An 18011-nucleotide genomic window follows, 5' to 3' on the forward strand; every position below is an offset into this window, starting at 1 on the left:
TAACTGGTTATTTACCTGTACATTGTAATACATATTTAACTAACTGGTTATTTACCTGAACACTGTACTACAAATTAACTAACTGGTTATTTACCTGTACACTGTACTACATATCTAACTAACTGGTTATTTACCTGTACATTGTAATACGTATTTAACTAACTGGTTATTTACCTGTACATTATAATACATATTTAACTAACTGGTTATTTACCTGTACATTGTAATACGTATTTAACTAACTGGTTATTTACCTGTACACTGTACTACATATTTAACTAACTGGTTATTTACCTGTTTCACTGTACTACATATTTAACTAGCTGGTTCTTTATGTGTAAACTGTAACACATATTTAACTAGCTGATTATTTACCTATACATTGTAATACATATTTAACTAACTGGTTATTTATCTGTAAACTATAACACATATTTAACTAGCTGATTATTTACCTGTACACTGTACTACATATCTAACTAACTGGTTATTTACCTGTACATTGTAATACATATTTAACTAACTGGTTATTTACCTGTACATTGTAATACATATTTAACTAACTGGTTATTTACCTGTACATTGTAATACATATTTAACTAACTGGTTATTTACCTGTACACTGTACTACATATTTAACTAGCTGATTATTTACCTGTACACTGTACTACATATTTAACTACCTGGTTATTTACCTATACATTGTAATATATATTTAACTAGCTGGTTATTTACCTGTACACTGTACTACATATTTAACTACTGGTTATTTACCTGTACACTGTACTACATATTTAACTAGCTGATTATTTACCTGTACAATGTACTACATATTTCACTAACTTGTTATTTACCTGTACACTGTATTACATATTTAACTAGCTGTTTATTTACCTGTACACTGTAATACATATTTAACCAGCTGGTTATTTATCTGTAAACTATAACACATATTTAAATAGCTGATTATTTACCTGTACACTGTACTACATATTTAACTAGCTGGTTATTTACCTGTACCTTGTAATACGTATTTAACTAGCTGGTTATTTACCTGTACATTGTAATACATATTTAACTAGCTGGTTATTTACCTGTACACTGTACTACATATTTAACTAGCTGGTTATTTACCTATACATTGTAATACATATTTAACTAACTGGTTATTTACCTGTACACTGTACTACATATTTAACTAGCTAGTTATTTATGTGTAAACTGTAACACATATTTAACTAGCTGATTATTTACCTATACATTGTAATACATATTTAACTAACTGGTTATTTATCTGTACACTGTACTACATATTTAACTAGCTGGTTATTTATGTGTAAACTGTAACACATATTTAACTAGCTGATTATTTACCTGTACACTGTATTACATATTTAACTAGCTGTTTATTTACCTGTACACTGTACTACATATCTAACTAACTGGTTATTTACCTGTACATTGTATTACATATTTAACTAGCTGTTTATTTACCTGTACACTGTACTACATATCTAACTAACTGGTTATTTACCTGTACACTGTACTACATATTTAACTAACTTGTTATTTTCCTGTACACTGTATTACATATTTAACTAGCTGTTTATTTACCTGTACACTGTACTACATATCTAACTAACTGGTTATTTACCTGTACATTGTAATACATATTTAACTAACTGGTTATTTACCTGTACACTGTACTACATATTTAACTAGCTGGTTATTTATGTGTAAACTGTAACACATATTTAACTAGCTGATTATTTACCTGTACACTGTATTACATATTTAACTAGCTGTTTATTTACCTGTACACTGTACTACATATCTAACTAACTGGTTATTTACCTGTACATTGTACTACATATTTAACTAACTTGTTATTTACCTGTACACTGTATTACATATTTAACTAGCTGTTTATTTACCTGTACACTGTACTACATATCTAACTAACTGGTTATTTACCTGTACATTGTAATACATATTTAACTAACTGGTTATTTACCTGTACACTGTACTACATATTTAACTAGCTGGTTATTTCCCTATACATTGTAATACATATTTAACTAGCTGGTTATTTACCTATACATTGTAATACATATTTAACTAACTGGTTATTCACCTGTACACTGCACTACATATTTAACTAGCTTGTTATTTACCTGTACATTGTAAAACATATTTAACTAACTGGTTATTTACTTGTGCACTGTAGTACATATTTAACTAAGTGGTTATTTGCCTGTACACTGTACTACATATTTAACTAGCTGGTTATTTACCTGTACACTGTACTACTTATTAACTAACTGGTTATTTACCTGTACACTGTACTACATATTTAACTAACTAGTTATTTACCTGTACATTGTAATACGTATTTAACTAACTGATTATTTACCTGTACATTGTAATACATATTTAACTAACTGGTTATTTACCTGTACACTGTACTACATATCTAACTAACTGGTTATTTGCCTGTACACTGTACTACATATTTAACTAGCTGGTTATTTACCTATACATTGTAATACATATTTAACTAGCTGTTTATTTACCTGTACACTGTACTACATATTTAACTAACTTGTTATTTACCTGTACACTGTATTACATATTTAACTAGCTGTTTATTTATCTGTAAACTATAACACATATTTAACTAGCTGGTTATTTACCTGTACACTGTACTACATATTTAACTAACTGGTTATTTACCTGTACACTGTACCACATATTTAACTAACTGGTTATTTATCTGTACACTGTACTACATATTTAACTGACTGGTTATTTACTTGTATACTGTACTACATATTTAACTGACTGGTTACTTACTTGTATACTGTACTACATATTTAACTAGCTGGTTATTCACCTGTACACTTTGATACATATTTAACTAACTGGTTATTTACCTGTACACTGTACCACATATTTAACTGACTGGTTAGTTACTTGTATACTGTACTACATATTTAACTAGCTGGTTATTTATCTGTACACTGTAATACATATTTAACTAGCTGGTTATTCAATTGTACACTTTGATACATATTTTATTAACTGGTTATTTATTTGTACACATTTCTATGTGAGTTTTTTAAGAACGAACAAAATATTAGAGAAAATTAAGATATTTTGTTGAAGTCAGTAATAGATTACCATCAGTGAGAAACATTCCTGGTTTCAGTTTTGTTCCTCTGTACCCAGAACTGTAATATTCAATACGAGGTGGAACTGCATGAAAAATATAAAAGTGAAATGAAATTATGTGTATTTTAACAAGTCACAGTTCCTGGTATTTATTATAAACAAATCATAATTAAAATATGATTTTATGAAATAAATAGAAATTAATCAGTCTTTTCTCATAAAGTATTCCAAAGTGGTTCAGTATGTTGTATTAGTTTAAGAAAGACATTGCTTGGACCTCATGGTAAAATATATTTATTATTAACAAGTATTATTGCAAATAATAACGTCTCTACAAACTATGTAAGTAATCGGTTGCCAGTGTAACATCAGGTAAATTAATGTTTTATTCTCTCTTCTTTCTTACCGTCATCTCGCGGGGAGTTAAGACCAACTGTATCAGTTATACAGGGGACTGTTAGCGCCATCTCGTGGTGAGATCAGACCACTGTATCAGTTCTACAGGGGACTGTAAGCGCCATCTCATGGTGAGATCAGACCACCTGTATCAGTTCTACATTCAAACTGTTCACCAGAGACTATCACTCAAATATACAAGGTTTATATCCGTCCGTTAATAGAATACGCATGCCAAGTCACATATAATATCTAACAACACACTACAGAAAGTCCAAGTACAACAAAATAAAATACTAGGAGCAGCAAACAGATTACCATCATACACACACGTAAACTATGTACACCAAATCAGTAACCTACCAACTTTTAAAAACAGACTCACAGAAATATCAAACAAATATTACTTAAAAGCAGAACATAGAAACAAACTAACTGTATCATTATGTAAATTAGCCAGTGCACCTACAAAATACACTTCACCATATAACATGTTTCAACAATCACAAATCACTCAACAAAATACATAATCACAGATAAAATAAATTCATGTTTATATTTATTTCGTTTTCAGATCTCGGGCACAGGACAGGTAAATCTTTCGGCGCCTGTCCTGTGAAAGTGGATTTTCTCGGGGCACTCCCGTTTCCCCCCACATCCAAATCTCAGACATTAGATATTTAGATCCCAGACAACAATATTGTCCAGCCCTGAATCGGGTCGTTTTGTGTTGACAGTTACATAGACGTCTGCCTGTCTGGCTCTGGCCTGGCTAACTTCTTCGGTGCCGCCTTTGTTTCACTCTTTCTCTCCCGATAATTTTATAATGCCCCATCTTCACTTCATACCTCAAACAAGTAAAAATTAAATACAGGCAAAGTTTCAAGTTCAGTTAAATAACATCCCACGAAGAGGAACCACAACGTTCCTGACCACCCCAGTTGGGGAGGGAATTCTTCAGACTACTCTCTCTCTAAACTAAACCCCTGCCGCGTTCGTTTGCTTTGAGCGTCATCATATGATGAGATCATTTTCATTTAGTTTTTAACAAAGTGTGTAACTTATTGGCGAGAACATTAGTTTTGATTTCCTGGAGCAGTATATGGTGAGATAAACAACTGGTAAGAATATATTTTATTATCATGAAAGTATATTTTACGTAGTTATCATTTATGTATATTTGAAAAGAATTTACAAAAGTTTAGTGAGATATAAATAAATTATGAAAATATATTCCAGAAATAGTGAATATATTTGTTGGTTAGTTTATAGTAAACATTTTTGCTGCTAGGACTTTCGAAGACAAATATACCTCATATCTAATCCACCTGTCGGACACAAGGATTTATAATGAAAAATATTTCAGTGAAAACTATTCATACTTATGTGTTGTTATGTATTAATGACTTTTTAAACGTGTTTCTATTTACTTGTGGTCTTACAGTGCTAGTACTTACATTCATGAATGGTTAAAAATGACCCAACTCCATGACCTGAGCCGTGTGGATAATCCAGACCTATTTCATACAGATGCAACCTCAGAAGTACGTCAACATCAGTGTCTGTACAAGATAAGGTGTAGTAATGTTTCAGATAGAAGTTAACTAGAATTCCTGGACTTACAGCTTACAAGTTCTGAAACACTCTAGAAACCAGGTGCACTTTATTAACCTATACGATCATAAGTTCTAGTTACCAGTTTTTACCATACTTGTCAGATGCTGAGCTACTGATGTCTTCATATAAGTCCTGAGAAAAGCTATTTTCTGTGTTGGTAGCAGTCAGGGTTCGATTCTTAATCAGCTTGATAAAAGTTTTGACAGCATGAGGTATCTGACAGTTATATTTAAACGTTTAGAAGAAGATAATTTAACTTTTGACTACTTCTATACTGGGATCGCTGTGTGTGTAATAAACCTCGAGATGCAAACAGCTTCTGTTATTTTATTTACTTTTCATGTGTGGTTCCATCCTCATTTTTCAGTATATTGTACTTCATGATGGGATAGATCGGTGCAGTCGTATCTTTGGTGTTTAGAACTTTATCCGTTTGTTATTTTATTGAAGTGAAACCCTCATTCATAAAAATAGTCCTTTTCAGGACTTGTCTGAAGACTGCAACTGACTGGCAGCCGAAACATAGGCTAAAAGTTACTTAGAGATCAGTTAAGTTGGTTTATAAGTAATTATCGGGCTATTGACCACTACAAAACTTATATCGTCGCCACGACATGATACAGTTTAAGTACTTCACAATATATACGTTTCATAAAAGATATTTGTTTACAGTAATACATACTTTCAACATTTATACGTTAGTTGATATACACAACTAATAATAATGGTAAGTGATAAGAACTTAACCATGGTAAGTGATAAGAACCTAACCATGGTAAGTGATAAGAACCTAACCATGGTAAGTAATAAGAACGTAATCATTTCCCAAAAATTCTGTTAAGATTTCACAGTGACAATTAAAATCTTGAAACAAAATGGTTGTTATAAACATATGACAAAGAGTTTTTTTTTTTAAATTGAAAGAAATCTGTTACTAAATAACGTTTTTTAAAATAAATATATAATAAAAAATGGAATATTTTTGTTATAAACTTTAATCATTAGAACACTTTTTTCTACGGTTTTACTGTAACCTCTAGTATAGATAAAATATTCTAATCGGACAGCTAAGTTTATAGTACTTAGGGTTAGGTTCTATATTTAGTTTAAATTTTTCGATAAATGATGCGCTTACCACGAACACCATCTGGAAAAACCAACATGGCAAGATTTATATTTCCCATCAGTACCCGAGTATACATCTCCTATAAACGGGATTAAAACTTTTGATATTTTTCACTTTTAAACATCTGTCACGTACGTTATTTATAATATTTAATGAATGATGTTGATTAGGGACTGTTAGCACAGATAAGCCTCATTTGATTTTGTGTGAAATATAATAAACAATGTATATTAGGCTAATCATAATCCATTCGTTATTATATTAGGTTGTCCAAAAATAAATGTAATTTTTGAACTGCGAAGTTTGGAAAAGTATAAACCAGTGTTGTAAAAATACTTTAGTTAAAGTAAGCACCATTTGCTTCAAAACGCTTTTACCAACGTGTAACGATGCTGTTTATCAAATTATGCCCCTGATGTAGTAATTAGAGTTTCTACGGTCAATGAACTCCCTGGAAGCTTCTTTTGAAAGCGTTTATTGTTCAAAAGGTTGTCAAAGTGCTTGAAAAAAATAAAGATCTGTAGGGGAAGGGTCTGTGAAATAAGGTAGATGAGGCACAGCCTCGATTCCCAATTCGTTCAATATTTAGAGCGTCATCCTTGACAGGTCTCATACCGTCGATTTTGTTGATCTTCAGTCAGCTCATGTGGAATCCACTTATCCAACTTTTTAGTTTTTCCAATCACACACAGGTGGTTGACAATGCTTGATTTGCTTGTGCCTAACTTTTCTGCAAACTCACTAATTGTTGTGCGAGGGTCTGTCTCAACTGCTTTCTTTATTGTGTTTTCATCTAAGAATGGCTTCCTTCCACAACTTCGTGGTCTTCAAGACTTTCATCTTCATGTCAAAACCTGTACGTTCAGTAACAGATCTATGGTCGAATGACTGGTTGGGGTTCATTGTAGTTTCGGTAGCTTTTCGTCCAAGTTTGAAGTCGTAGAGGAAAATCAGACGAAAGTTCTTCTTGTCCATGCTGCCTTAGGGGTTGCGAAACTTACTCTGAGTAGAGATGAAACAGCAGACAATTAAGACACCTTGCAAGCGACAAACGTTGAATTAAACCAACCAACCAACGATAAGTTACTCCATATTTAACTTCTAAGTGTTGTCGTGAAACTTCCGACATTTATTTCTGAACAACCTAATAACTCATTGAATGGAGACAGAGTGATAACCTTTGACAAAAAATACAACGTAAGGTTGGAATATATCAGTACTGTTTGCAACATTAACGAACTTTCAGTAATGCTAGATCAAAACTGACAAACCAGTGACACAGCTGAGAACGTTTACGTAGCAAAAATTGCAAGTTTGAGTACTTTTTATACTTCTTATGAAACTAGGGTTAACATGTGAAGAAGACAAATGTAACATACGTTTCTAGAAACGGTACTACTTAACACACAAAATAACTACGAGTGTTTTTCATAATTTATATTTACTTATGAAGAACTGTATTTACCTTTTCAAAATCTGTTGGATTTCCAAAATGCACGGTTCTTGTAATATCTGTTGTTCCATCTCTAAAAACGTAGAACAAACAATGCTGCTCTTATAAAATCAGTGTATAGAACGGTTACAATAAAGGTTAGCTCACCTTCATATGAAACTGTTGATTCTACAGTGTAACTTCTATTATTGTAAAGCAATATATTGAATATATAATAAAAAACTTCTTATTAATTTCCTGTTTTTCTGGTTTTTAATACAGCAATAAAATCAGTAGTCCTGAACCAATCAATACAAGTCTCTTCAAAATCAGTAGAAAAATTGCAATTACACGACTGCTCTGCCAGAGGTCTTAATTTTCCATAAATAAGACTATAATAACATTTTCATTACTCACAAAATAATTATTAGAGAATGAGATAATTACTGGAATTTGTTAATAAAATTTCGAGATAATAATAAAATCCCTGCCAATCATGACAGTTCTTGCTGATCTAGACTTACAGATATTGTCCTCCTGTGTCCAGCATGTACATATGATCTTTATCGATTGGTCTGTTCGTTGCTGGCTTTGGCGTATAATGCGGACCTGCTGCATTAGGCCCTGAAGCAGAAATGGTTTCAAAACTGTCTCCTCGGTTTAACTTCTGTTCTCTGTAGGGGAAAAAAAAATCCAGTAATTAATGTTATTTTACTTGATAAATAGCAACAAAGATCTCTTAGTACAAACACTTGCGTTGCCTAGTTATTCAGGGCAAAACCATGTGAATCTTCAAGCTGCTTGCTTACTCAAGACAAAAATATGTGAGCCTTTAGGCAGCGTACTAATTCAAAACGAAAACATGTGAGTCTAACGCTACTTACTTATTCAGGATAAAAACATAAGGGTATATACGCTGCTTAATTATACGAGAGCCTATAGGGTTATTAAAGAAAAAAATGTGTCTTTAGATTGCTTATTTATTCTGGACGAAAACATGGAGCGACAAGGCTCCTTACTTATTCAGTACAAACACATGTGGGCCGCTAAAATACTTATTTATTCAGGAGAAAACACGTGGGCCTGTAAGCTGTTTATATATTCAGGACAAAAATGTGTTGGCCTATAGGGTTCCTTGTCATTCAAGAAAAAATAGGTGTGTCTCTAGGGTACCAACTTATACGGAGTCAAAACATATGGACCTCAAGGCTGCTTACTTATTAAAGAGAAAAACATGTAATCATGTGGGCTGCCCAGTTATCAGGACAAAAATTTGTTGGTTTCTAGGTCGATTACATATTATTCAGCTGAGTTATTCAGGGTAAAAATATTCAGGATAAAAACAAGTGAGCCTCATGGATTATTGAGGACAAAAATACATGAGCACCTAGTCTCCTTACACACTCAGGACAAAAACATGCGAGTCATTAGGCTACCAAGTTATTCAGGACAAAAACATGTGGGCCTCAAGAATACTTACTTATTGAGAACTGAAACATTTGAGCCTCTACACTGTATATTTATTCAGTACCAAATCATGTGGTCCTCAAGGCTGCCCAGTTATCCATAAAATAATATGTGAGTCTCTAGTCTGCTTACTTATTCAGTAAAAAACAACAAAAACATGTGGGTCATTAGGCCGCCAAGTTATTCAAGAAACGTCAATCTCCAGGGTGCTTAGTTATTCAGAATGAAAACATTTGGGTTTCTAGGCTGGTTACTTATTCAGAACAAAAGTATGTGGGTTACTATACTGTTTATTTATTCATGGTAAAAACGTATGTTTCTCTATAATGCGTAGATATTCAGGAAAAAATAATGTGGGTCTCTTGGCTGCTTAGTTATTCAGAAATATAAATATATGGGTCTTTAGACTGCTTACTTATTTTGGAGGCAAGCATGTGAGACCTTTCGCTGCTTACTATTTCAAAATAAAACATGTGGGCCTCTAGGATACCTCGTTATTCTAGGCTAACATTTTCCTTATTAACTGTTATAACTGTTAATTATTTTGTTTAGTTGCAGGCGTAATTATAGTTTGATATCTTTGGATTTGGTTTTTGCTAAACACTATAATATCGAGTTATTAACATCGCTCGAGTTATGGAGTATTATACTTTACACTTTAATTGAAATTTATAAATTACTTGTTATCGTAAAACTTTTGAGAACTTAGTTTTGCCCTTATCATATAAACGTACTAAAATAAGGAGTCATATATATTTTGAAAATCAAAGGAACCATGATGAAAATGAAACTTTTCAGGAGTTTGTTATAACTTGAAGTATAGCCGCTTAATCGAGGGGTACTGGATATCAAATCGGATAGCTGATGGGTAATAACAATAAAACTGTTTAATTTCCGCGTTCCAAAATGACGTCATTAAATTTAGATAGTTATTTATGGTTTGGTTTGTTTGGTTTGGAATTTCGCACAAAGCTACTCGAGGGCTATCTGTGCTAGCCGTCCCTAATTCAGCACTGTAAGAATAGAGGGAAGGCACCTAGTCGTCACCACCCACTGCCAACTCTTGGGCTACTCTTTTACCAACGAATAGTGGGATTGATTGAAACATTATAACGCCCGACGGGGATGCAAACCCGCGACCCTCAGATTACGAGTCGCACGCCTTAACATGCCTGGCCATGCCTTATGGTTTGGATATCGGTGTTGATATTTTAAAGAAACTATAAACCTTAATACCAAATATTAATAACAAAATTCCACTCGCTTCATTAAGAAGGTAAACACATTTAACTCACCCCCTAAACTCTGCTATAGTGGCTGAGGCTTTCAGTTCGTCCCAGGGGATTCCCGCCTTTACTTGTTCTTCCAGCAAAGAAAGGAAGTCAGCCAAAGCCACGGCTTCTCTTATCTACACAAAACACATTAATCCAGAGGGAGCTCATTATTACCACAGCGAGAATAAATGACTTTCATAATGATGACATTTGACCACATTATTTTTCATTATAAATTCACCAAATGAAAAAAAAAAAAAACAACAGTTTCTAAAGACTTATTAAACACCTTCGGTTATTTAACCTAAGATTAGTGTTGAGTGGATAAGAAAAAAAAACAGGAATGTCTACAATTTCTTCTTGTTTTTGAATTTCGCGCAAAGCTGCACGAAGGCTATCTGCACTATCCATCCCTAATTTAGCAGTTTAAGACTAGAGGGGAGGCAGCTAGTCATCACCACCCACCACCAACTCTTAGGCTACTCTTTTACTAACGAATAGTGAGATTGACCGTCACATTATAACGTCCCCACAGCTGAAAGGGCGAGCATGTTTGGTGTTACCGGGATTCAAACCCGTGATCCTCGGATTATGAGTCGAACACCTTAACCCACCTGGCCATGCTGGGCTGGAATGTCTACAGTTATATCTACCTAAAACAAAAAACGCTTCTTTACTAAAATATCTTCATGATCTATCTGTTTCATTACTGTTTACACGGTAGCTGTTTATCTTACCTTCATGTTCTACCCGTTTCATTACAGTTTACATTCTAGCTGTTTATCTTACCTTCAAGTTCTACCTGTTTCATTACTGTTTACATTATAGTTGTCTATCTTTCCTTCATGTTCTTCCTGTTTCATTATTGTTTACATTATAGCTGTCTATCTTACCTTCATGTTCTACTTGTTTCATTATTGTTGACCATATAGTTGTCTATCTTTCCTTCATGTTCTATCTGTTTCATTACTGTTTACATTCTAGCTGTTTATCTTACCTTCATGTTCTACCCGTTTCATTACAGTTTACATTCTAGCTGTTTATCTTACCTTCAAGTTCTACCTGTTTCATTACTGTTTACATTATAGTTGTCTATCTTTCCTTCATGTTCTTCCTGTTTCATTATTGTTTACATTATAGCTGTCTATCTTACCTTCATGTTCTACTTGTTTCATTATTGTTGACCATATAGTTGTCTATCTTTCCTTCATGTTCTATCTGTTTCATTACTGTTTACATTCTAGCTGTTTATCTTACCCTCATGTTCCACATGTTTCATTATAGTTGTCTATCTTTCTTTCATGTTTTATCTGTTTCATTACTGTTTATATTATTGCTGTCTATCTTACCTTCATGTTCTACTTATTTCATTACTGTTTACATTCTAGCTGTTTATTTGCCTTCACATTTTATTTCATTATTGTTTACACAAAAGCTGTTTATCTTACCTTCATTTTCTACCCATTTCATTATTGTAATTTTTGCATAACCCAACTGTTTTACTATGTGGCAATATTTTCTAAAGACACTTTTTATATCATAAAATATTTGCCTTTGATAAGTTTGAGTTATAAAAAATTACATATTTTAATTATGTTGCATAAGTGGAATATTTTTACACATATGTAAAGTCAGTATAAGTGATTAAATTCAAAAAATAAGTTGGAATAGATCAAAAACTGATTTGTTTTAAAGTAAAAAATATATACATTTGTTTAAATAAATAATTCTTACATGTGCATTAATCATTCCTTTGATTTCTGTTGGGTTTTTCACAATCTTCATAGAAATCAGCGGTGACTCCCCTACGATCCTCTTAACCTGACACCCAGGGATAGAAAAGCCTTAATCAGTGACAGATGGCACCAGTCTTTTATCAACAGAAACATTTTTAAATATATATATCACACACACTTTAACACGCTTCATTTACCTCATGATTGATTTAATGTGTAACCCTCTGTAAATATCACAAACAATTGCTAGAGGGTATAGTTTACTCAAGTTACCTCAGGTATTAAGTTGTAAATGAAGTAGCTGACATGTTCTGGAACTAAAATTTTGTTGACATGCTGTACGAAGTTTCTAAGGTCTTCAGCTAAGTGATCATACTCCAGAACCTAGAAATATTTAATTAATGTTTCAGAAGCTTAATGCTGCACAATGTAAACACTGGTGTTTACTCAAATATCACAAAAACTACATACATTCATGAGTTATCTACCATTCAGCATGTGAAACCTTCAGCTTAAGTTGTCTGATCAGAAAATATTAATAAACACAACCATCATACATCACTAATGTTTTACAGACATATTAATATTGGGGGAAATGAATAGCAAAACAAGTTAGTGTTAGCTAATATGACATGACAAATAAAGTGTAACAAACCAACACAACAGCAATTCAGTGAAGAAACTACCTATTGTAACACACAGTCACCATTGGATACACCTATGGAGTATATGATAAGAAACTACCTATTGTAACACCCAGTCACCATTGGATACACCTATAGAGTATACGATAAGAAACTACCTAGTGTAACATACAGTAACCATGGATACACCTATAGAATACATGATAAGAAACTAGCTATTTTAACACAAAAAATAACAACACCATGCAATGTAATTAGAACACACTACATGAAAAATAGTTTCTAATTCTCTACCTGAACACAGTTCTTGTTGTTACATCCATTAGTCCTCAAATGGTCCTGGACCTCCAGGGTCACTTGGTGTGACTGAACATATAGTCTAGGTAAGGTAACACATACTTACTCAATTAATATTATTCACTAGGGAAAAACTACGAAGAGTCGTCACATAATCAAAAGTTGATACCTTTATAACACAAGTTAAATCATTGTTGTCTTGGTTAGAAATATGATATCTTCATAATGTTCTAGCTATATCATTTTTATCATGATAAGAAATTTGAGTTACTCTAAATGCAGAATGTACATTTCGATGAGTTTTTTTTATAAGAAAGTTTTATAATATAGCACTGGACACAGGTCAGTGTTGATATGTCCAATAAAGTATGGTTTTCATCCAAGAGTAAAAAAAAAAAAATTAAACTCGTATAAAACCCAAATTTGTTCAAAAGTTTGTGATCACAGATAATGATGTGGACAAAGAGATGCCAGCACTAAGCTCTTCTCAAATCTTTATTACTTTTATGAAACCCATTAAACTGTTGTAGAAGGAAAGTAATTACTGGAACTTAAACTACCCATTTTAAATGTGTGATTTAAAATGTCATCTAATTGAACCTTTAGAGTGTAGTTGATTACGTTCTATTACACTGACCCTCTGTCTAGTGATACTGGTTATTACACGTTAGGTATAGTTTGTTAGGTTCCATCACACTGACACTCTGACCAGTGATACTGGTTACAACAGGTTAGGTGTAGTTTGTTAGGTTCTTTCACACTGACTCACTCACTGACCAGTGATACTGGATAGAACAATTCAGGTGTAGTTTGTTAGCAGGGGCGTAGATTTTTTACACCCGATGGGAGGGGATGATCTTTGCAACCACTTATGTGGACTGTTCAATTTGCAAATTAGTAATCTCTGATTACGTGAACCTGAAAGCTGTAAACATGCAGTCACAGAGTAATCTTGTTGCCACAATACTTCAAGGTTTCCATGTAGATTTGTATAAGTGAGGTGTTGTGAACAGTTTTCAAAATGTTAATAGAATAAAGACAAATGTGTCACAAATTAACTGCCACATGAATTTATTCCTGCACACTGTACAGTATAAAAGTTGGCCATTATACTTGACAAGGTTACTAATAATTTTCATTGCATGAATTACGTTTTCAGATATTAATAAAATTAGTAATTACCCTTGATAAGTTTATATCTACTGAAAAACTGTTCATGTTGTTTGATAAAAATAATTAAAATGTCTTTGCGAACTCTTGAAAATTACACATCAATACAATGTAGCATGTAATTATTCATACTTTTCATAGAAGTAAGATTCATTTTGTCCTCTAGTCTGCATGTTCCCAAACGTAGACCTCCTTTGTGCAGATCTGTTTATGAATTATTTCATAAGCTCTTCTATATTTATCTTGTCGACCTTATCTTTGTGAGTGTGACAAACTGCCACATGGTTGAGGTGGCACTGAAACACAGTTGACCTTAACCACGTCTTCAACCGTCTTAATGCAGGCAAGCTGCGTTCACATTCACAGCTGAATACTGGTCATACAAGCAAAATTTTCATAAGAAGAAACACTTCACTAAACATCTGCTGGCTTGTTTCATGCATTTTACAGTAAGCATCCTTTGCACCTTTCAGAGATACTGCTTTTGTTGTTCCTTTGAACATGGGCAACTGAAACTCAAGCAGTTGTGCAAAGATTTCTGGATAGAAGTCTATAACCGAGTTGTCAATCTTGCCAAATGTGATCATGTTCTCAAGTGCCAGATATTGCCTCAATTCATTGTTATCTGCATTGAATCTAGTGGTCAGATGTTCTAGGACTGTGTCTACAACTTCAAAATATTGGCTTCTGTAGTAATCTCTAGCTGTTGCAGAATGGTGTGCTGAGCCATCATATGTGATCCTTCTGGGGGGTCTGTGAATGCGTGGTAGTTCAATAAGCACCAGATCTAGGGAAGTTACCTTTTTCTCAGCTTCATCAAATATCTTGTTGTAATTTTCCTCTGTTCACAATACCCACAATTGCTCAACTGTCATTGCAGATGCTTCAACCAAGCCAGATACTGTCGCTGATTTTGTTTGGAATGCACGGTTTAGTTCCTCTAATGCAGTTAATGGATGCTGAGCCATCAACAATCCTAAAACTGTCTTTCCTTTGTCAAATCTGTCCAGCAGACCTCATGCTTTCACTGCTACATCTGATTTTTCATATGCTAATTCAGACAAATAATCAACAATGTCACTGTAGTGATCATTAGCACATGTAATTGCAGATAGGCAGCACAACCAGCGTGTTGGACACAGTGGGCGGATGTATTTAACTGGACCATTGTGGCTGTCTGACGATAAAATATTTTCAAAGATTGTCTTGTATTTGCCTGACCTCTGAAGCAAGACACCAAGTTCATGTACACACTGGATAGAATCTCGAACACATTCACAAGCTTCAATTGCATGTTGCATTATTAAATTAGCCTTGTGTGCTCTGCAGTGAAAAACAAATCTGACGGTTGCTTCTCTTTTATTTTTGCCTGGCATCCACTGTACGCACCACTTACGTTAGCGGCTCCATCATAAGTTTGTGCTCTTAATCCTGACAGTGGTAAATTGACTCTAGTCAGTACATCAAGTATAGTCGAGGATATTGTTTCACCAGTTGTATTGGAAACACTGTACAAACCAAGAAATGTCTCGTGGACGTCAAGGTTCTCATTTACGTATCGTACACATATCGCTTCCTGTTCGGCACCTGTAACATCTTGAATGCCATCAACCATTAATGCAAAGATTTTACTTTACTGCACTTCGTGTGCTATGTTCCTCAGTATTTGATGGCTGAACATCTCCATTATTTCATTCTGAGCCTGGGGTGATGTAAATGTGGTTTTCTTTGAGAAGTAGGCCGTCAACTCAGGATCTTCCTCTTCCAGGAGCTCCATTAACTGCAGGAAGTTCCCCTTCATATCAGTATGTCCACGTAATGCTAAACCTTGACGCAGTGAGAAATGTAAACTTCAGAATATTTTGGCTAGACTTCTTTTGCATTCTTCCTGCTGCTTCTTTTTTCCATCATGTAGCTGGACAGTCACTGGAGTTACATCAAGTGAACCTTCTGGAGATATAGCAAATCTGTGCTGAGAGGAGGATTGGTGTTCGTTGAATTTCTGTTTTGCCTTTTTCCAGTTGCAAAAACCGGTGGATATGAAGGTATACTCCACTGGTCTCTCCAATCTCCCTGTAAAAAGGCCTCTATTTTCTGCCTTGGCACAATTAAAGCATATGACTTTTTGAGTCTGATTGTCGAAGTGCAGCCATGGGAACTCATCAAACCACTTGCCCTGGAAGTTGATTTTTGAGATTTTGCTTTCTGTCGTGGTATTAGTTCTGAGTCTGGATGATATGGCTTCCCACACTGTATCTGTGGAGTGTCATATTTTTCAATATTGCACAAACTTGTTTCATAACTATCTCGTGGTTAATGATGTGCAATAGTTGCACAAGCATTTTCAGACTCGTCCTCTGATGAACATGGTATTTCCTCTGTATGGCAAGTTTCTATTCCTTTGCTTGAAGTTGTTGGATTATCTGCATTGCCACTTGTAGTACCAGTAACTGGCTTGCAGAACTGTCTAATATTGGAAAGTTTCAGACGCTTGCTTGTCATAATTGGAATCTGTGTCCCAGATGACTCAATAGGCTAAAATACAGTCTTTATTGAAAAACTCTGACGTACAACGAACGAAGATAGAACAGAATGGAAGTAGAAGGATTCTGGGTAGGTATTTGGGTTGTTTTTTGTTTTTTTGGAATTTCGCACAAAGCTACTCGAGGGCTATCTGTGCTAGCCGTCCCTAATTTAGCAGTGTAAGACTAGAGGGAAGGCAGCTAGTCATCACCACCCACCGCCAACTCTTGGGCTACTCTTTTACCAACGAATAGTGGGATTGACCGTCACATTATAATGCCCCCACGGCTGGGAGGGCGAGCATGTTTAGCGCGACGCGGGCGCGAACTCGCGACCCTCGGATTACGAGTCGCACGCCTTACGCGCTAGGCCATGCCGGGCCAGGTATTTGGGTTAACTTATTATTCCGTTCCCCGAAAGGGAACGAAAAATAACCAGGGGCGGTCAGAAACTGTTGTTTCTCTTCACCCCACACGAGGCAAGAATAAATTAGTCACCTGATCTCGAAAATAATTACCTGAATTAGAGTGGCACGTTGGTTGTTAATCTAGAGCGACAATCACTAATGACCTTGAATTTGACAGATTTATGTATCAAACTGAGAAGCGTCGGGATGCAGCTGAGAAGCGGGCCGACGAGCCGGAGAGAAAACGAAGAATGAGGGGAAAAGGTTCAGCACAACATTCACAAGAAGAATTACGTGGTGTAAATATTGTCGAAACGAAGGGAGCAGAGAGATGCAAACACAGAACGTCGACATAATTAAGACACATTACTTTGATTAACTGGAATTTAAACACTTACGATTTAGGTACTAAAGTGACGGACCCCTTTTCAGGGCTGGGATCTATAGATCCTATGAAACGGAACTTTGCTGTGGGGAAACGGGAGTACCCCGAGAAAACCCACTTTTACAACCAGGGCGCAAATTACTAAACTTGATTTGGAAGTAGGACTGAACTGTACAATGTATTTAAGTCGAACGCGCGAACCTCACAGTGACTACCGAGTCGACTGATCGTCTGGGCATCGCTGGTGCAATAATGTGTGCTAGTTACAACACAAGTAATTGCAAGTTTCTCGAAAAATACTTAAACGACCACAAATATATTATATTCTTGTTAAACCTCATCAAAAGGCAAACACGTTGTGATATAA

The 18011-nt window shown here is 34.6% G+C and overlaps 1 pseudogene across 1 annotated transcript in view; it reads right to left on the reverse strand.

The window, feature by feature from the left end:
- Positions 1–18011, reverse strand: part of LOC143243850 (xaa-Pro aminopeptidase ApepP-like) — a 44055-nt pseudogene that overhangs the window by 17121 nt on the left and 8923 nt on the right. Inside the window, exons 9-17 of the transcript XR_013024783.1 lie at positions 13158–13242; positions 12493–12603; positions 12218–12304; positions 10505–10617; positions 8267–8416; positions 7776–7836; positions 6320–6389; positions 5025–5129; positions 3181–3255 (exon numbers count right to left, since the gene is read on the reverse strand). The product of XR_013024783.1 is annotated as a xaa-Pro aminopeptidase ApepP-like (transcript). The remainder of the gene's footprint in view (positions 1–3180; positions 3256–5024; positions 5130–6319; positions 6390–7775; positions 7837–8266; positions 8417–10504; positions 10618–12217; positions 12305–12492; positions 12604–13157; positions 13243–18011) is intronic.

Source organism: Tachypleus tridentatus, chromosome 2, assembly GCF_004210375.1.
Source record: "Tachypleus tridentatus isolate NWPU-2018 chromosome 2, ASM421037v1, whole genome shotgun sequence".
Lineage (NCBI taxonomy): Eukaryota > Metazoa > Arthropoda > Merostomata > Xiphosura > Limulidae > Tachypleus > Tachypleus tridentatus.